The sequence below is a fragment of the Rhinoderma darwinii genome, unplaced genomic scaffold, assembly GCF_050947455.1.
Source record: "Rhinoderma darwinii isolate aRhiDar2 unplaced genomic scaffold, aRhiDar2.hap1 Scaffold_921, whole genome shotgun sequence".
NCBI classification, from domain to species: domain Eukaryota; kingdom Metazoa; phylum Chordata; class Amphibia; order Anura; family Rhinodermatidae; genus Rhinoderma; species Rhinoderma darwinii.
In genome coordinates this window covers 18,428-37,849 of record NW_027464494.1, presented here as the reverse complement: position 1 = coordinate 37,849, position 19,422 = coordinate 18,428, and the positions used below count along the sequence as shown (strand labels likewise).

General features: G+C 43.3%; 1 long non-coding RNA gene across 1 annotated transcript; it reads right to left on the bottom strand.

The window, feature by feature from the left end:
• Positions 1-1,079: 1,079 nt before the first annotated feature.
• LOC142732865 (uncharacterized) lies at positions 1,080-12,590 on the bottom strand. The gene is made up of 4 exons (XR_012879706.1): positions 12,558-12,590; positions 4,169-4,321; positions 1,891-1,951; positions 1,080-1,627 (listed from the first exon to the last, which is right to left on the bottom strand). It is a non-coding gene; the product is annotated as an uncharacterized LOC142732865 (long non-coding RNA).
• Between the last annotated feature and the right edge of the window lie 6,832 nt (positions 12,591-19,422).

Sequence of the window (19,422 nt, the reverse complement as noted above, 5' to 3'; positions counted from 1 at the left end):
TGAGTGGAATTTAGTTAGACTGGCGTCTTTATACGCCAATATTAAATAGAAGCCCGCTGAAATAAGCTTTCAACTATTCAGACCCCGGCCTAGAGCATCGGTAGCACTCTTGCCAGGGAATCCAGCACTATTGGGGCCCCTGACATTACCATCCTTATATGGACAGTGACGTCATGGGCTCCCTCTAGAAGTCGAGTCCCCAGGCACAGCTTTGCCAATGCTCTGGTCCTGGACACTGCATTACAAAGCCCCTCATGTCACTGTCGATACATGGACAGTAATGTCAGCGGATCCTACAGCAGCAGAATCCCCGGCTAGAGCGTTGCAGACGCTTTGGCCGGGTAGTCCAGCATCTCAAAGCCCGTAACGTCACTATCCATATCTGGACATTGACATCAAGGGATCCTTCAAGGAGATGAACCGACGCTCTGGCCTGAAATTCTCGCATGACAAAGCCCCAAACATCAGTGTCCATGTACGGACAGTAACGTCAAGTGTTCATCCAGGAGCAGAATCCCTGGCCAGAGCATTGCCAACACTCTGGTCGTGGATTCCAACATCTCAAAGCCTCTAACGTCACTGTCCATATTTGGACGGTGACGTTAGAAACTCCCTCCAGGAGAGAAATCCAGCTAGAGCAATGCCGATGTTTTGGTTTAGGATTTCGGCATCTTAAAGCTCCTGACCTAACTGTCCATTTTTGAACAGTGTTGTCAGAGGCTCCTCCAGGAGCAAAATCCCCAGCCAGAGCTTAGCTCTGGCTTTGGATTCTGAGTTTTTAAGCTCCTAACATCACTGTCCATATATGGACAGTGATGTCAAGAGCTTTTCCAAGACTGGAGTACCCGGCCAGAGCGCTTTTCGATGCTCTGGCTGGTGACTCCGTAATTGAAAGCCCCGGACATCACTGTCTATATATGAAAAGTGACATCAGAGGCTCCCTCTAGAAGCAGAATCCGCGACCACAGCATTGCCGACGCTCTGGCCAGGGATTCCAGCATGTCAAAGCCTTTAACGTCACTGTCCATATATGGACAGTGATGTCAGGGGCTCCCTCCAAAAGCAGAATCCCTGTCCAGAGCGTTGCCGGCTTTCCTGAGCTTAGTACTTAAAGTATCGCTGTGTCCGTGGAGTTCAGGTGACGTATCCTATTGTATGCCTATACAGTGGGATACGTCATTCACTTCTGTTGAAGGTATATGTCAGGACTCCACCCGAAGTATACCTTCCTACGAAAATAAAAACTTTGATGTGAACAGACCCCAAGAAGCCCACGGCTATGAATATATTTAGCACAACATGGGCTGTCAGTGCTCCAAAATCTGCACCAGCTATGATCTAGCATAGATTTCCGCTATAATTTACACTCAGCGTAAATTGTAATAAATCCGTCATACAGCAGATCCCTTCTTCCTCTGGGCCAGACTCCATTTTTCTACCCGCAGTTGGCACTGACTTGGTGGAGAGAGTGTGTAGATTGCCAGTGGATAAGGTATTATAAGGTGTAGGTGCTGAAGCAAGCGTTTCAAATCATGAAGGGCAAGGAGCGAGTCAGGTTGAAGGAGTTGCAATCACTGATAGGGTAATTGAACTTTGCATGCACAGTCACACCAACAGGGAGGATTTTCTGTAAGAGTATTGAGCGTAGTTCAGTGTGAGTAAAAAAGATTTTCACAAAATTAGTTAACAAAGTACCCAAAAGAGGATTTTGAGGTGTGGGGTAGATTTTTTGAGGACTTTATTGGAGTGGCAGTAAGGTTGAAGTAGCCGGCATCGAATCAGAAGCTAAGACTGTTCACAGATGCGTTCATATGGGTACATAGCATATTTTAATGGACAGTGGTGTGTGTGGAAGTGGCCAGCAGTGGGAGAAAATAGAATTAGACTTACCGGTAATTAGTTTTTTTTGTAAAACCTCCATGACAGCACCACAGGAGGTAAGACTCTGCCTCTAATATCGACAGGAAAAAGCAGAAGAGGTTAAATAGTCCCACCCCACCGTTTCTCCTCAGTGTATGTCCACTAACCATTTCTGGTAACTTTACATATCTATTACTTGTCATGGAAATCGAAAAAATTAGCAGCAACTCCAAGGATTCAGTTGAAAAATGGGTACTTTATTGCCCGTGGAACGTTTCAGCTCTGTCCACTAGAGCCTTTATCAAGCTTGAGAAAGGCTCTAGTGGACAGAGCTGAAACGTTGCACAGGCAATAAAGTACCGATTTTTTTCACCTGAATCCTTGGAGTTGCTGCTCATTTTTTCGATTTCTGTGTATTTGGAATTTTGGTCTGTTCCTCAGAGCTTGCACCCACACACAGCCAGTGCTGCTGGGCTTTGTATATATCTATTACTTGCTGAAAAATAAGTGTAAATAATGTGTAATTAACATAAATAAAAGGGGGGGAATATAAGGGTGCTGTCATGGAGGGTTTACTAGAAACCAAATTAACGGTAAATCTAATTCTATTTTCTCAAGGCACCCTCCATGACAGCACCACAGGAGAATTCCCATATTAAATAATTGGTTGTGGGGGGGGACTACAGTTTGGAGAACTTTCATTCCAACGGAAAGATCCTTGCTGAAAACAGATTTAATCTGTAATGTTTTGTAAAAGTGTGAACGGATGAGCAGGTTGCTGCTTTGCAGATCTGTTTAATGGATGCATCCGCTCTTTCTGCCCAGAATACTGACATAAAGCCTGTAGAGTGGGCCTTCAGATGATCTGAGGGAGACATGTGGAGGTTTTCATAAAATACACAGATCGCCATTTTAATGCATTTTGCCAATGTCTTTTTTGCCACCTTCTTTCCCTTATTAGGACCATTGAATTGAATGAAAAGATTAAGATCTTTCCCCCACAAGTTTGTGGACTCAATGTATTGTAGGATTATCCTGCGGACATCTAGTGTGTGAAACTCTTCTTCCTTTTTGTTTGTTGGATTTTGACAAAATTAAGGCACAACTATATATTGGGACATGTGGAAGTTTGACATTACCTTGGGAAAGAAGGTGGGATCTGGATGGAAAATAAGCTTATCATTTAGGATTCTGAGAAAGGGATCCCCAATAGTGAGGACTTGAATTTCTCCTACCCTTCTAGCTGTGGGTATAGCTATCAAAAAAGCTGCCTTCTAAGAGAGATGATTTATCTTACAGGAAGATATACATTCAAAGGGATATAACATCAAACCTCTCAATACTACGTTTAAATCCCAAGGAGGAAGAACTACACAAGGTCTGGGAGATAATCTAGATGCTGCCACAAAGAATCTTTTTATCCATCTATGGGAGGCCAGATCTTGATTAAAAAAAATTGACTCATAGCGGATAATTGAACTTTTAAGGTGCTAGGTTTTAGTCCTTTTTCCAGGCCTGATTGCAGAAAGTCCAATATCTGTGCAATATTAGGATGATGAACATCAGGAAAGGAGTCGCCACACCAGGATAAGAATTTCTTCCAGACGTTCCCATAGATGGCGTTAGTGACATTTTTACTACTTTTTTGTAGGGTTTTTATGACTGCCTCTGACAAATCTTTGGCTTTCAGTATCAGGCCCTCAGAAGTCGACTGCGCTATTGATTCTGTCAAAACAACGATGGAACCCTGAAACAACGGTGACAAACGGAAACCATTAGCAACGTTTCCGTCACTTGAGATCAATGGTGATGCAAACGGAAGCTAAGGTTTCCGTTTGCCTTTCTGTTGAGGGGTTTCCCCGACGGAAACCCTCAAAGGAAAGACAACGCTGATGTGAACACAGCCTTAGAGGGCATCTCTACCCATAAAATGCTGTATTTGGTATTCTTCCATAGTCTAAATTTTTCTTTTTGTCATGCATGTAGCTATATAACTACAATCAGGGGTGCACCAGGCTGTTAAGTAAGTTCTTATGACCTCCAGGAAATGCTGGAGGTTTCTGACATATAGCAGCATTCATGGAAAGAAATCAACATTAGCTTATTGTATATTGAAAGCTGCTGCAGTGCTCAGGAGGAAGAACGTCCTGCAGCTTGATTGGCCATACAATAATTAGATATGAAAAGGGGGACATGGTTTTGAAAACTGCTGCAACTCTTGAAACATGTAAGAAACATGTAAAAATGGCCTTGAGAAAGTCTGAATGTGAATCCCTGCCCTGGCATACAAAACTGGAATGGTCTTTACCTGCTTCCCTGCGGTGAACTTTCCTGCAGAGCCTGTGATTATGATGTGAAGATCTTGTAGCATGAAGAAAATGGTGGTCTTGTCTGAGAACTGAACAGATCTGATGGGACGAAGACTGCTCTACACATATGTGCTGCTGCATCAGGTGCTTGTCTGTAAAAAAGACACATCACAATGCCTTAGTATTCCATCAGCTGTGATGTCATCAACTGAAGGGAGAAGACTATGATGTCATCTGTAGGGAGAAGCCTGTGAGTGCTATAGATGAATATCCATGAAGAATTTAATTATTTATAGAGCACTGAAAGCAGATCATTATGCTTTATAAACAAATGTACATTTTAAAGCTCTGTTAGTAGAAAAAAACAACACATCGTATACCATTTTACACGTTGGCAATAGAATTCAGAATCACTACTGTAGGCTTATACTGGAACAATTGTGAACTTATTAAGGTTGCAGCATGCTTGGCCATTTTTATTTTTTTGCCTTCTAGCCATAAACGTTTTTTTATTTTAATGTCTAAGTTTCTATTTGAGGCCTTGTTTTATTTTTGCAGGACAAGGTGTAACTTTTTTGTGCATCACGTCCCCGCTAGAAAACTTGCACTTTTGATTAGCACTTTAGAGCTTTACATGTGTATTCTTTTTATAATATTTTTTGTGCTGTATTAACATAATAGCTCAGCGGATGTCTACCTATAATATGCTGCCCTTCAGGAGTATTCCCAGGAACAATCCTCACTTCCTCATCTCATGTTAAAAGTGACACTAAGGGTATGTTCACCCTATTTTCAGCTCTTTTTCGGGCTGTAAACGCCTTGAAAAACGGCTGAAAATACATGGCCTGAACGCCTCCGAACATCTGCCCATAAATGTCAATGGGAAAAACGGCGGCTGTGATGTCAATGGGAGGTCAGAGATGGAAACGCCTGAAGAAAGAGCATGACGCTTCTTTTTCCTGCAAGTGTTTTTTTTCATCTCGCAGGAAAAAACTCCTCTACCTCCCATTGAAATCAATGGTAGGCGATTTCTTCAGTTTTTTGGCGTGGTTTCCGTGCCAAAAACAGGGCCAAACAATCTTAGTGTGAACTAGGCCTAAGGAAATTACGCAGCATTTACAGTAGCAGCACAGTGAATGAGATTTGAACAAATCTCATGCAGACGCTACAGTAAAAATCTGCAGCAAAAACGTTCATAAATTGACCTGCGATGCGGATTTTAAATCCGCAGCATGTTAATTTATGCTGCAAATCCGTTGCTATTTTGTTGCGGGTTTTCCACATTGATTCAATTCAATGGGTAAAACCCGCAACAAAATAGCAACAAATCCGCAGCATAAATTGACAAGCTGCAGATTTAAACTCTGCACCGCAAGTCAATTTATGAATTTTTTTGCTGCAGAAGTGAAACCTAGAACAAATAGCAAATGTTGCGACTTTTGTGGCGGAAACGCTGCGATTCCGCTTCAAAATTCACAAAAACGCTAATGCTTACCTCCGGCCGTTGTCATAGTGACGCGTTTCTCTGTTCTGAGTGACACCTGGCCTCCTGGGATGACGTTTCAACCCATGTGACTGCTGCAGCCAATCACAGGCTGTGGTGGTCAATTGGGCTGCAGCATCATTCCAGGAGGCCAGGCTGCACTGAAACGGAAGAAGGCGTTGCTATGACAACAGCCAGGGGTAACTATCAGCTTTTTTAATTTTTTTTCAAGCAGTGTTTCTGCAGCGGAGATTCCGACCGAAAATCTGCACCATGTGCACTTTTTCAGGCGGAATTCCCTGCAGGTTCAAGGTTGGATATGCTGTGTAGCCTAAAGCCTCATGCACACGACCGTAGCCATGTGCACGGCAGTGATTTTCGGGTCGGCCGGCAGCAGACTGTCAGCCGCGAGCCGCCCGCAAACCGCGGGCCATGCACATGGCCGCGGCCATTATTTTCAATGAGCCCGGACCACAGAACACGGCCATAATAAAGTTTGCCCGTTCTTTCTGCGGTGCAAGAGGCCTAAAGCTGGGTACTCACTGTGCAGATTTTGCAAGTATTTTTTAACCCAAAACTAGGAACGTTACCTAAATAGAAGAAATATAAGAATTGAGAATATAAGGGAAGGCCTTATAGGTCCGCTCTCCTTGATCCAATTCTGGCTTTGGCTTACAAAATGCTGACAAAATCTGCAGCAAATCTGCACTGTGGAAACCCAGTCTAAGGGAATGACCAGACGTGGCGTATTTCTTCCGCCACTGTCCGCATCAATGCCGCACATAATCTGCGTTGCAGATTCTGTTGCGGCTTTGCCTAAAATGGGCATTAAATTGATGCGGATTAGCCGTTGCGTATTGAGGTGAAAGTACTTCCCTTCTCTCTATCAGTGCAGGATAGAGAGAAGAGACAGCCCCTTCCCTAGTAAAATAAATTCCTACTTACCCGGCCATTGTCTTGGTGACGCGTCCCTCTTTCAACATCCAGCCCGACCTCCCTGGATGACGCGGCAGTCCATGTGACCGCTGCAGCCTGTGATTGGCTACAGCCGTCACTTGGACTGAAACGTCATCCCGGGAGGCCGGACTGGAGGAAGAAGCAGGGAGTTCTCGGTAAGTATGAACTTCTTTTTTTTTACACGTCGATCTATATAGGTAGTCACTGTCCAGGGTGCTGAAACAGTTACTGCCGATCGCTTAACTCTTTCAGCACCCTGGACAGTGACTATCTCCTGACGGCACACACGTAGTCACCTGTAATTACGGGAGCCCCATAGACTTCTATGGGCCAGCCCGTGCCCTAATAACGGGCCGTGATTACGGGCGTTCAGAATGAAGAAATGTCATGTTCGTAAAGCAAATACGCTACGCAACACATGTAACATCTGCGGACTTAATTGCGGAATTTTGACTCTCCATTGAAGCCAATGGAGAAATTCCGCAATGAGTCCGCAACAAGTCCGCTCCACGTCCGCAACAACCAGTGTATGCTGCGGACACCAAATTCCGCACTGCAGCCTATGGTCCACAGCGGAGTTTTCCGCAACGTGTGCACGAACCTAACTAAAAAGCAGTGGAAAGCAATGGAAAATAAGTCCGCAGCGGAATTCCAGAGCATCTCCGCCACATCTGTTCATGCCCTAAGGGTGTGTCCAGATGTGGCAGTTTTGCTGCCAATTTGCGGCGTGGGTTCTGCATCGCAAATCCGCAGCAGTTTACAGTACATCAAAAGTGGATGGGGTTTTCAAAACCCCATCCACATGTAGCAGAAGACGACCGCAATAACAGCGGAGCATTCTGCATATTTTCAAATCTGCAGCGTGCTCATTCTGTTGCGGAGAAGCAGCGGATTTTCACTGCGGATTTCAGCCTTTGCAATGCATAGGCTGAAACCTACATCAAATCTGCTGCTAAATCCGCAACTAAATCTGTATGTAACATATGTGGATTTTCCAAGAATTCACATCAAAATCTGCAGGGAAATTGTCCGCTAAGTCCCCCTACGGAATACAGGTTACCCAGGTTCCTGAAAGACAAATCTGCCTAGATATAGTGCAATTTGGTAGCGATGAGGGGCATTTATTTAGGGGGATTAAGTATTCATCAGATCTCTATTACAGTTCCATATGGTTTGTTACCCAGCTTTCCTGGAACCCTCAAGGGCAAATCTGTCTAAATATGACACAATTTGAGAGATAAGAGCGGGATTTATTTCGTTCGGTTTAATGTTTAGCAGTCTCTATTACAGATTCACATGGTTTGTTACCCAGCTTTCCCAGTACCCTGAAAGGCTTTGCCTTATCTATGGTGCAATTTGGTAGAGAGGAGGGGCATTTATTTATGGGGATTTAGTATTCTACAGTCTCTATTACAGCTTCACATGGTTTGTTACCCAGCTTTCCTGGGATCCTGAAAGACAAATCTGGCTAGCTAAGGTACAGTATGTAAAATGTATCACTGCATAAAAGGCAGGTGTGTTAATCGCAGCTTCACAGGGATTCTTGGCTCCTGATTAGCAAATCTGACTAGTAATGCTACGATATAGGAGTTGGAGATTTATCAATGCAGGACTAGGCAGATCTGGCATTCTACCCCCTGAGAAAGATGGGTAACAAACTCTGTGGGGCTGTTGTGATGGATGACATATTGGTCATATAAAATACACACAATACTGCTCTGGTACGTTGTGTATATCCATCACATAGTATCAGGGCAATGTGGCTTGTGGTCACCATTGCAGCTCCACAGTGTTGCTGTTCTATGAGAGCTGAGTGACTAGTCGTTCTAGCTATATATATATATATATATATATATATATATATATATATATATATATATATATATATACAGGCCATGCTCCAGGTTTATGTGGGCCATTGGGCGACACAGACTTAGTAGGCCCCTTTGCGGGGGATCTTAGAGCGGCAGTAAAATGGCAGAAAACTTCATAACATTTTCATTTTTTCGTCGACGGAGCTGTATGAGGGCTTGTTTTCTGCGAGACGAGCTATAGTTTATATAGGTACCATTTTTGGATACATGCTACTTTTTGATCACTTTTCATTCCAATATTTGTAGGGCAAAGTGACTGAAAAAGATATTCTGGTATGGTTTCTTACATTTATTTTTTTACACCGTTCACCGTGTGGAATAAATAAAATAATATTTTTATAGTTTTGGCCGTTACGGACGCGGCGATACCAAATATGTATGGTTTATTTTTTATTTCAATAATAATGGAAGTTTTCCGTGCTAGGCAGACTGCCACCGGAACCCCTGCAATTTCATTGCTGGGGCTCCGATGAGCTGCAAACAACTTACATGCAGCGATCGTTTTTGACCGCTGCATTTAAGGGGTTAATAGCGGGGATCGAAGCTAATTTCGGTCCCCGCCAATACAGCCGGATGTCAGCTGTAATACACCGCACCGACTCAGGATACGGCAAAATGCGGGAAGCACTAGCTGTCCATGACGTATCCATACGGCAAATGTCGGGAAGGGGTTAAATAGAGAAATATTTACATAATAAAGCTGTGGCCACTTCCACTTTACCACACAAGGTGTCTTTGGTTTGATTTAAGGTAAAATAATGGTGTAATAGGTCCATGGCAAGTTGGTTTTAAGTTGGTGAATGTCCTTGCAGTCTCACAGTAGAATGGTAGAGCCACAGATCCTATGTAATGTATCCACGGGCTAACTGAATATGACTAAACATGGTGCCAGTCATGTGACCATCCCCTCTACATACACACACATACATCATGTGACACCTAGCATTAACATGACATACATGTGTTGGGAACGCATAGAGGACACATCCATGGGCTAAGTGAATAGGACTAATGGTAGAATAATGATGACCAACCACATCACTGTTCATGTATTTACTAAAATGGCCGCCTGTCTCTAGGTGATATTTAAAATGTCTGCCTGTCTCTAGGTAATGTTATCGTGTTGTTAATAAAGTTAACTGTTTTAAAAAATAAAAAAAAACACATAGAGGAGACAGATAGTATTATGTAAGAGCTGCTTCTACACAGACACTGACAGACATGATGAGAGGCTGCTGGAGGAGGGAATACTTATAAAGTCTCATGCACACGGCCGTAGCCATGTGCACGGTCCGTAGTTACGGGCACGGATGGCCACGGACTGTCACCCACGTTTGCGGGTCGTGCTCCCTTTATAAAGTATAGGAGCACGTTCCGTAAATTAAAAAAATAGGTCATGTCCTATATTTTGCAGTTCATTTCTACGGCCCTTACACCTTCCTGTAAATATACGGGAAGGTGTCCGCGGGCCATAGACATTAATACCTTCCCGACCGCCCACTGTCTTTTGACGTCAGGCGGTGCAGGTGCTTAGTCTACAGTGATGTCTTTTGGCGTCGCTGTAGAGGAGGCTCATGAGTTCTCCTGTGAGCGCTCATCCTCTAAGCAGGAGCTGTAACTAACAGCTCCTGATCCTAGAGAAGCCTCTTGAACACAGCTGGGGTTGGCAAACATTCAGACCCCAGCTGTTTAACACTTTGATCGCCATGGCCTGTGACCGCGGCATGATGAAAGGGAATTCCCCTCTTTGATTGCATCACCGGGATTCCGGTGATGCGATCAAACACCGGGGAATCCCTCTGCAGTCAGCCCTGCGGACCTACAAAGGACCCCAGGGCTGTCTGTTCCATTTGCCTGCTGTTCGGGCACACTATGCTGCCACTGTGCTTCCCGATCAGCAGCCTGTGTCATAGTGACACGGTGTAATGTATTAGCGTACAGGAGTATGCTAATACATTACAAGTAAAAAAAAAATAAAAGTTACAAATAAAGTTATCCCTTGATGGGATTAAAAAAAAAAAGTAACAAAACAAATAAATAAATAAAAAAGGTCCCAAAAAGAGTCTTTATTTTGCATAAAATATATTTTATTGCCCCTACACTAAATAAAAACAAAAAACCTACACATATTAGGTATCTACACGACCGTAATAACCTGAAGAATTAATCTAATGGGTTATTTAGCGTGAAACGTGAACGGGATAAAAAATAAACAAAAAAAACTATTCCGAGAATCACTTTTTCCTATATTCACGCCGTAAAATACTGTGGGGAAAAAAATACTATTTCTCTCGCATAAAACAAGGCCTCATACAGCCACGTCAATGAAAAAATAAAAAAGTTATGGCTGCTGAAACGCAGAGAGGCAAAAACAGAAAAATTGAGCTGGTGATTAAAGAGGCTCTGTCACCAGATGATCAAATCCCTATCTCCTATTGCATGTGATCGGCGCTGCAATGTAGATAACAGTAACGTTTTGTTTTTTTTTAAACGATCATTTTTGGCCAAGTTATGAGCAATTTTATATTTATACAAATGAGCCTTTCTAATGGACATCTGGGCGTGTTTTCTCGTATTACCAACTGGGTGTGTATTGTGTTTGTAACATATGGGCGTGTTTACTTGTTTTACTAGCTGGGCGTTGTGAATAGAAGTGTATGTCAGCATCAAACACAAGTAAACACGCCCAGATGTTACAAACACAATACACGCCCAGTTGTCCATTAGAAAGGCTCATTTGTATAAATATAAAATTGCTCATAACTTGGCCAAAAATGATCGTTTAAAAAAATAAATAAACGTTACTGTTATCTACATTGCAGCGCCGATCACATGCAATAGGAGATAGGGATTTGATAATCTGGTGACAGAGCCTCTTTAAGGTCTTTTCAGGCCCAGTCATTAAGGGGTCAATGTGTCAGTATTTTTACCTGCAATTATGGATCCGTAATTGCGGATAAAAATGATGGTCGTGTGCATGAGGCCTAACTTCTGTTGCTTAGTAAAATGCTATTCACGGTTTAGATACCTAGACAGTGTTACCTGAATGCCAGGGGTCACATGGAGTGTGCGCACGTGCGTGAATGTATCACATGACTCTCCCGGTATTTAGTCAATTCAGTTAGCCCATGGATGCATTACTATGGACTATACTATTATTATTATTTACTTATTTTTACAGTGGCAACTGCACTGATATGAGAAAGATATGTGAGCAGAATTTCTAATACATGTATAGTAGAAAACTGTATGATTTCCTATTCTATAAAGAAATTAAACAAATAAAAACTGGACAACCCCTTTAATAAATTTGTTGCATCTTCGGCTGGCCATGTCCCACAGAGTAAAATCCAGTTTGTGACGTAAATTGTAGTAAATCTTTTGGACCGTGGGTGGCGCTGTCCCTCCTGCCAAGCCACTCCCATTTTCTTTAAAGTGGCAATAGCATTTCAAAACAACAAATAAATCGCAAATTATTCCGCAATAAGGCGTGCGCCATAATTTTTGGCTTTTTAATGCCAGAAAACTGGGGTGATGCCCTTCATAAATCTCCCCCATGCTCTCATACAGTCTCTGTGGAGCATCATAAAGTTGCAAGGTCTGAAAATCAAAACTAAAATCTAAAGTAGTCCAATGTTTACATCACAAACATACACTTCACAAATTATAGTAAAAAATACATTATCTATTTTATTACATATACATAGGATGTGGTTTTAGCATAAAAAGTGACTGCAAGACATCCTCAAATACAGTAATACCCACAGTGTATCCAAATCCAATGACAGCCAGTGTCTTCCACTACAGTGACAGGCACGGTGGCCCCGATTACAGTGACAGCTACAGTGCATCCGAGTACAGAGACAGCCAGTGTCCCGAAATACAGTAACAGCCACAGTGTCCCCAAATACAGTGAAAGGCACAGTGTCCCCGATTACAGAGACAGCCAGTGTCTCCAAATATACTAACAGTCACAGTGCCCTAAATACAGTGACATCCACAATGCCCCCAGACACTGACAATCACAGTGCTCCAAATATAGTGACAGCCCCTCTGCCGCCCAGCATAATTCACCTCCTTGTCTTATGGTGAATCCTGTCTAAGCAAGAGGAAGCATCACTTGTAGAGCAGAGACTCTTTGTTGGAGATGCTGCCACCTGCTGGCTGTACTTGTTCTTTGTCTTCTATATAACAAGTAAATATTTCACAACTTGCCCAAAGACCACCTGCCGAACTAGGTTTGGGCAGGTTGTTAAGATGAAAAACCGCCAGGCTGCAAAGAAAGCAGCCCAATTTGCCAAGTTCGCAAACCCTGCTTAGGGCCCTAAATAAATGGCAGATCTGTGTAAAATGTATTTTATTAGATATTCTGACCACATATTGGAGCATACATTAACCCCTTAATGACCAGCCTATTTTGGACCTTAATGACCAAGCAATTTTTTACGTTTTTCAATCGTCGCATTCCAAGAGCTATAACCTTTTTATTTTTGCGTCGACATAGCTGTATAAGGTCTTGTTTTTTGCGGGACAAGTTGTATTTTTTAATAGCACCATTTTTAGGTACATATTATTTATTGATTAACTTTTATAAAAAATTTTTTGGGGGGGAATAGAAAAAAATCTGAAATTTCGCCACTCTTTTTTGCGTCCTAAATCTACGCCGTTTACCGTGTGGTATAAATAACACAATAACTTTATTCAGCGGGTTGTTACGATTGCAACGATACCAAATTTGTATAGTTTTTGTATGTTTTACTACTTTTACACAGTAAAAACGCTTTTTTTTCAAAATTATTTGTTTTTGTGTCTCCATATTTGAAGAGCCGTAACGTTTTTATTTTTTCGCCGATGCGGTTGTATGAGAGATTTTTTTGCGGGACGACTTGTAGTTTTTATTGGTACCATTTTGGAGTAGATGCGACTTTTTGATCACTTTTTATCACATTTTTTTAAAGTTAGTATTCACAGAAAAAAGCAATTTTTCCATAGTTTTTTATTAATTTTCCTACGGCGTTCACCGTGCGGGTTAAATAATGTTATAGATTTATAGTTGGGGTCGTTACGAACGCGGCGATACCAAATATGTGTAACTTTTTTACTTTATTTTGTTTTTTTAATAGTAAAGCATTTTGTAAGGGGAAAAGCTGGGTTTTTCATTTTTTTTCAAATTTTTTTTTTATTAACTTTATTAAACTTTTTTTTTACTTTTTTACTAGTCCCATTAGGGGACTACAATATGCGATTCTGCGATCGCATTTATAATACACTGCAATACTTTTGTATTGCAGTGTATTACTGCCTGTCCGTTTAACACGGACAGGCATCTGCTAGGTCATGCCTGCGGCATGATCTAGGAGGCATTCACTCCAGGCAGACCTGGGGGCCTTTATTAGACCCCCGGCTGCCATTAGAGACACAGACACTAGGGGATCGTATCGCAGGGTGTCGGTGGGGGAGAGAGGGAGCTTCCTCCCTCTCTCCAAAACCACTCAGATGCGGTGCTCGCTATTGAGCACCGCATCTGAGGGGTTAAACGTGTGAGATCGATACTAATATCGATCTCACACGGCAGAGCAGGGACACTCCCAGCCCTCAGCTGCCTCTAGCAGCTGAGAGCAGGGAGATTTGACAGCTCCCTGCTCTGTTTACTTATTCCGATGCCGCAACGTAAAAGTCTATGGCATCGGAATAAGGCCCGTTAGTGACCGACGTAGAAACACGATGGGCCGGTCACTAACGGGTTAAAGGGGTTTTCGAGGGAAACTATTTTTTTTCCATGCGGGGCAGCGCACGAGCACAGAGTAGTTTCATTAATGAGAAGAAAACAGGGCGGGCATTAAGTAAGGAAAGAATTCAACGGGGCGGGCATTGAGGAGACTGTGGACCAATAGGAAGCCTCGAACCCGGGTATACGTCAAAAGTCTCGGGTTTGAGGCATCCTATTGGTCCACAGGCTCCTCAATGTCCACTCCATTCCTTCTACTTCAATAGCCCCACCATTTTCTTTGCGTGCATGCTATTCCTCAGTGCTCATGCGCTGCCTGCCCCAAAAATTGAGGAATAGAATGCAGGCAAAGAAAATCGTGCTGCTATTGAAGTAGAAGCAAAGAATGAACGGAGGGATGACATTATTATGTAGTCGTTCATGTGCCCCAAAGGAGGCCTCTAGTAGTTCATGTCAGACAATCTGTCTATGTTTTATCATTTTAGCATAAATTAAAGTATTTTACTATATTTTCAGGGCATACTGACAGTTGTAGCTTTGCAGCAGCTTTTACCCAATATAGTATTTGTGAGAAGAATACATTTGTTCACAAGTAAAGAATATTTTCATGCAAAATGGACGGGTGCAGCATTTCAGGCTGATTGAATTATTTTTTATTTTTTTTAAATGCCATAAATTCTCTTGTAATATTTAGGTTTTGCAACATTATAAAAATAAAGTAATTCCGAGTCTTCTGAACTTCTTCCCCCTCAAGTGGCAACACTTAAGAGCGTTATTTTTGCGAGATGCATAGAAAACAGCTATTCTGCCATTGTCTGTTTTTTATGGAGTTTACAGTGCGGGATAAATAATGTATTTATTTTATAGTACGGGTTGTTACAGATGTGGCAATACCAATCATGTGTAGTTTTTTTTTTTCAACAATAAATCATTGCATTGGGGACATTTTTAATTATTATTTTGCAAAACCACCTAGGCTGGATTCACGCCTGCGTTGAAACATTCCGTTGTTCTGCTCTGTCAGAAGAGCAGAACAAGGGAATAACGGAATCAACTGTTCCGTTGCACAACGGAAGCCGCCGATTGCCGACGGAACCCATGGACTTTAATAGGTTTTATAGGTTCCGCAGCATGGTGCTCTACTGTCACCGGTAAACCCTGCCAGATCTGACGGAGACTCCGACACAGATGTGAACAGAGCTTTAGGTGCCTCCGTCATGGAGTAAAAAAAACAAAAACAAAAAAAACATGTGTGACAATCAGAGAGCAAGTGTGATCTTTCATTGACAAGGAGAAGTGATATCATGAACAAACATCCATGTCACCCCTTCCCTGGGATCATCTGAAGTCAATGATCCCAGATCCTCCTCCTCTTTCTGCAGGTTGTCAACACGTCCCCCGATGGTTCCCTCTCTTCTCCTCCACACAGGCCCAATTAAAAGCTGCAAGTACAGTATATGCAGCTCCCACTTCAACCTGCTATAGCTCAGGCTAGCTCGTGCATAGAGTAAACACCGTAAACACCCGAAAAACGGCCGAAGAATCAGAAGAATGCCTCCAAACATCTGCCCATTGATTTCAATGGAAAAAACGGCGTTCTGCTCCAACGGGCAATTTTGAAAAACGGCCACGTAAAAAAACGGCTGCGAAAAAGAAGTGCATGTCACTTCTTGGGACGTTTTTGGAGCTGTTTTTCATAGACTCTATAGAAAACAGCTCCAAAAACAGTCGTAAAAAACGCAGCGAAAAACACTGCAAAAATCGCGAGTGGCATAAAAAAGTCTGAAAATAAGGAGCAGTTTTCCCTTGAAAACAGTTCCGTATTTTCAGACATTTTTGAATTTGCGTGTGAACATAGCCTTATAAAGCCGCATTCTAGCCAGAGTTTCAGCCTCCAGTGTAGAAGCTACCTCTTCAGTAACACTGCCCTGACCTAGGGGGATATTTTCCTGCAGATAAACTGTAAGGGTATGTTCACACGATTAATAAAATACGTCTGAAAATACGGAACTGTATTCAAGGGAAAACTGCTCCTGATTTTCAGACTTTTTGGAGCTGTTTTTTAGCTCCTGATTTTCAGACGTTTTATGAGCAACTCGCGTTTTTCGCTGTGTTTTTCGGACGTTTTTGGAGCTGTTTTCAATAGAGTCTATGAGAAAACGGCTCCAAAAACGTCCCAGGAAATGTCCTGCACTTCTTTTGACGAGCCATTTATTTTGACAGCGACGCGTAAAATCACAGCTCGTCTGCACAGAACATCGTAAGACCCATTGCAGGCAATGGGCAGATGTTTGCCGACGTATTGGAGCCGTCTTTTCAGGCGTAATTCGAGGCGTAAAACGCCTCCATTACGTATGAAAATAGGTTGTGTGAACATACCCTTAGAGGGAAAATGCAGACTGCAGTTCTGCTGCACAATGCTTTCAAGCCAAACAATTAAATATGTACTGTATAGTGTTGGTGCAGGACTCGGGAGCGAGAACAGGGATGAGAGAGGAACTATGGGAGAGCAGGGATTTTGAACAAACAGGCAGGGAACTGCTGGGGGCAGATTTTCATGAAAAATGAACATTGCATAGTTGCCAACATTTGAATTTTTGTTCACAGGGACACTTAGGGTGTTCCATCTTTGATGGATGTGTCTTATGGAAGCATGGCTTATCTGGTGGGTGTGGCTAGTTGGGATTGGCATTCTTTCCAGAATTTCTGCATACAAATAAACAAACAAAAATGTCTGCACTAGTTTGGCTCACAACTACTATGGTGGCCAGTATATCTCTCTGGGTATCTGGTTGTTTACAAGCAGGTAATGTCTCCCTTTATCACTAGGGCTAGGTAATATGTGCTGGCGACTACTGGTAGATTAAAAACCAGTGTAGATAGAGCCACACTCAGTGCCCCTTGTAGATGGTGCTCCACACTGCTCCGTGTAGATATTGCCACGCACTGCTTTCTGTAGATAATGCCACATGGCCACCCTGTAGATAGTGCCACAGTGCCCTCTGTAGATAGTGCCACAGTTCCCTCTGTAAATAGTGCCACAGTGACCTCTGTAACTGGTGCCACACAGCCCCCTTTGTAGCTGGTACCACGCAGCCCGTTCTGTAGCTGGTGCCACACAGCCACCTCTTTAGCTGGTGCCACACAGCCTCCTCTGTAGCTCGTTAGCTGGTGCCACACAGCCCCACTGTAGCTGATGCCACACAGCCTCCCTGTAGCTGATGCCACACAGCCTCCCTGAAGCTTGTGCCACACAGCCCCCTGTAGCTGATGCCACACAGTCCCCCTGTAGCTGATGCCACACAGCCCACCTGTAGCTCATGCCACACAGCCCACCTGTAGCTGGTGCCACACACTCCCCTCCCTGTAGATTGTGCTACACCACCCCTCCCCTGTAGATGATGCCACACCACCTCCCCTGTAGATGCTGCCACGCCCCGCCCCTGTAGATAGAGACATTATGGTCCATATGTCGACAGTGACGCCAGGGGCTCCTCCAGAAGCGGAATCCCCGGCAAGAGCATTGTCAATGCTCTTGCCTGGGATTCCGGTGCTCCAGGAGGAGCCCCTGACTTCACTGTCCATATATGCAGTGACGTCAGGGGCTCCCTCTAAGGCCTTATTTACACGAGCATAGTTCACGTCCGTGATACGGGTGTGAAAATCACGCGCGTTGCACGGACCTATGTGAGGCAATGGTGACATTCAGACATTCCGTGTTTTTCACGCAGCGTGTGTCCGCTGCGTAAAACTCACAACATGTCCTATGCTTGAGCGTTTTTTACGCATCACGCACCCATTGAAGTCAATGGGTGCGTGAAAATCACGCGCAGCACACGGACCCACTTCCGTGTGCTGCGCGTGATACGCGCAACAGTAGATCAAGAAATGAAGGGACAAATAAAACCACCTCCGTCATTTCTTTTTCTAAACCTCAAAACCGCATGTCATAAGGATGGCATATGCGCGAAAATGACGCAGCCCCACACCAAACACTTATGACACACGGAACTGCAACACGCAAAAAACGCTGTGTTTTTTGCGCACGCAAAACGCAAACGTTTGTGTGAATTCCACCTAAGAGTGGAATTCCCGGCCAGAGAATTGCCTACGCTCTGGCCTGGGATTCCACTCCAGGAGGAGTGAATGGCAGAGCAGGAAGCGGATAGTTTCCTGCTCTGCCATAGTATTTAATTGTATCTGCGTCCTGAGGACGCAACTACAATTGAATGTGGCAGTTGCCAGGACATGTCCCGGGCAGTAATTTGCCGGGACTGGCTCTGTAAATTCGGGACAGTCCCGGCAAATTGTGTTGGCAGCTATGACAATGTCACCATGAAAACACATTAAAGGACCACTAATGCCCTGTTCCCACAGAGTTTTTTGACACTTTTTTTGACACGGAAGACGCGTCGGAAAGCGCCAAAAAACGTCAGAAAACGCTTCCCATTGATTTTAATGGGAGGCGGATGCGACATGCCCTATCTTCAGGCGTTTACGTCTCTGACCTCCCACATCAATGGGAGGTAGAGAAAGCGCCACGAAAAACGCTGCAAAAAACACGGCAAACTGTGTGCAGGCAGATCAAAATCTGTCTCAAAATTCCAGATGGAATTTTGAGACAGAATTTTCAGCCTGCAAAAAACTAAGTGTGAACATACCCTAAATATAAAATCCAAGCCAAGAAAAGAAAACAACAACAAAAACTACAAATTAAATATCACATATTCACCTTATTTTTGTTGCTGCTTTATCCTATATTACAATTTAAAAACTTGAAAAATAAAATAGAAAGCCAGTGTATTATTCTCTTAGGAGGCTGTTATGTTTTCTCCCCCTCTCCCCACTCTAATGCTAGTGCAAGTGAGCCAGGACGTTTAGGTGGAGGGGGCTGGGTTTAGGCGGTATACTTTTGGCAACACAGATAGCGCGGCCATTAAGTTGGTAGGAATCTTCTAGTTACCAGTAATATTAACAGTAAGGCCTCATTCACATCGCGTTTATGCCCTACGTTTAGCGTGTATGTCAGGAAAGTTTCCAATGTACATGCTAAACGTGTCTTTAGGGCTCCATTAGCCTGACACTGAGCTAAAAAAGAGTCATTTTGTCCTTTGTCAGGCTGGTAATCCCTTTTTTTGTAGAATGGAATAGCGTAGTAGACTATGCTATTTCATGCTGAAGGTTCTTGCAAAAAAAACGTATACTGCGGGG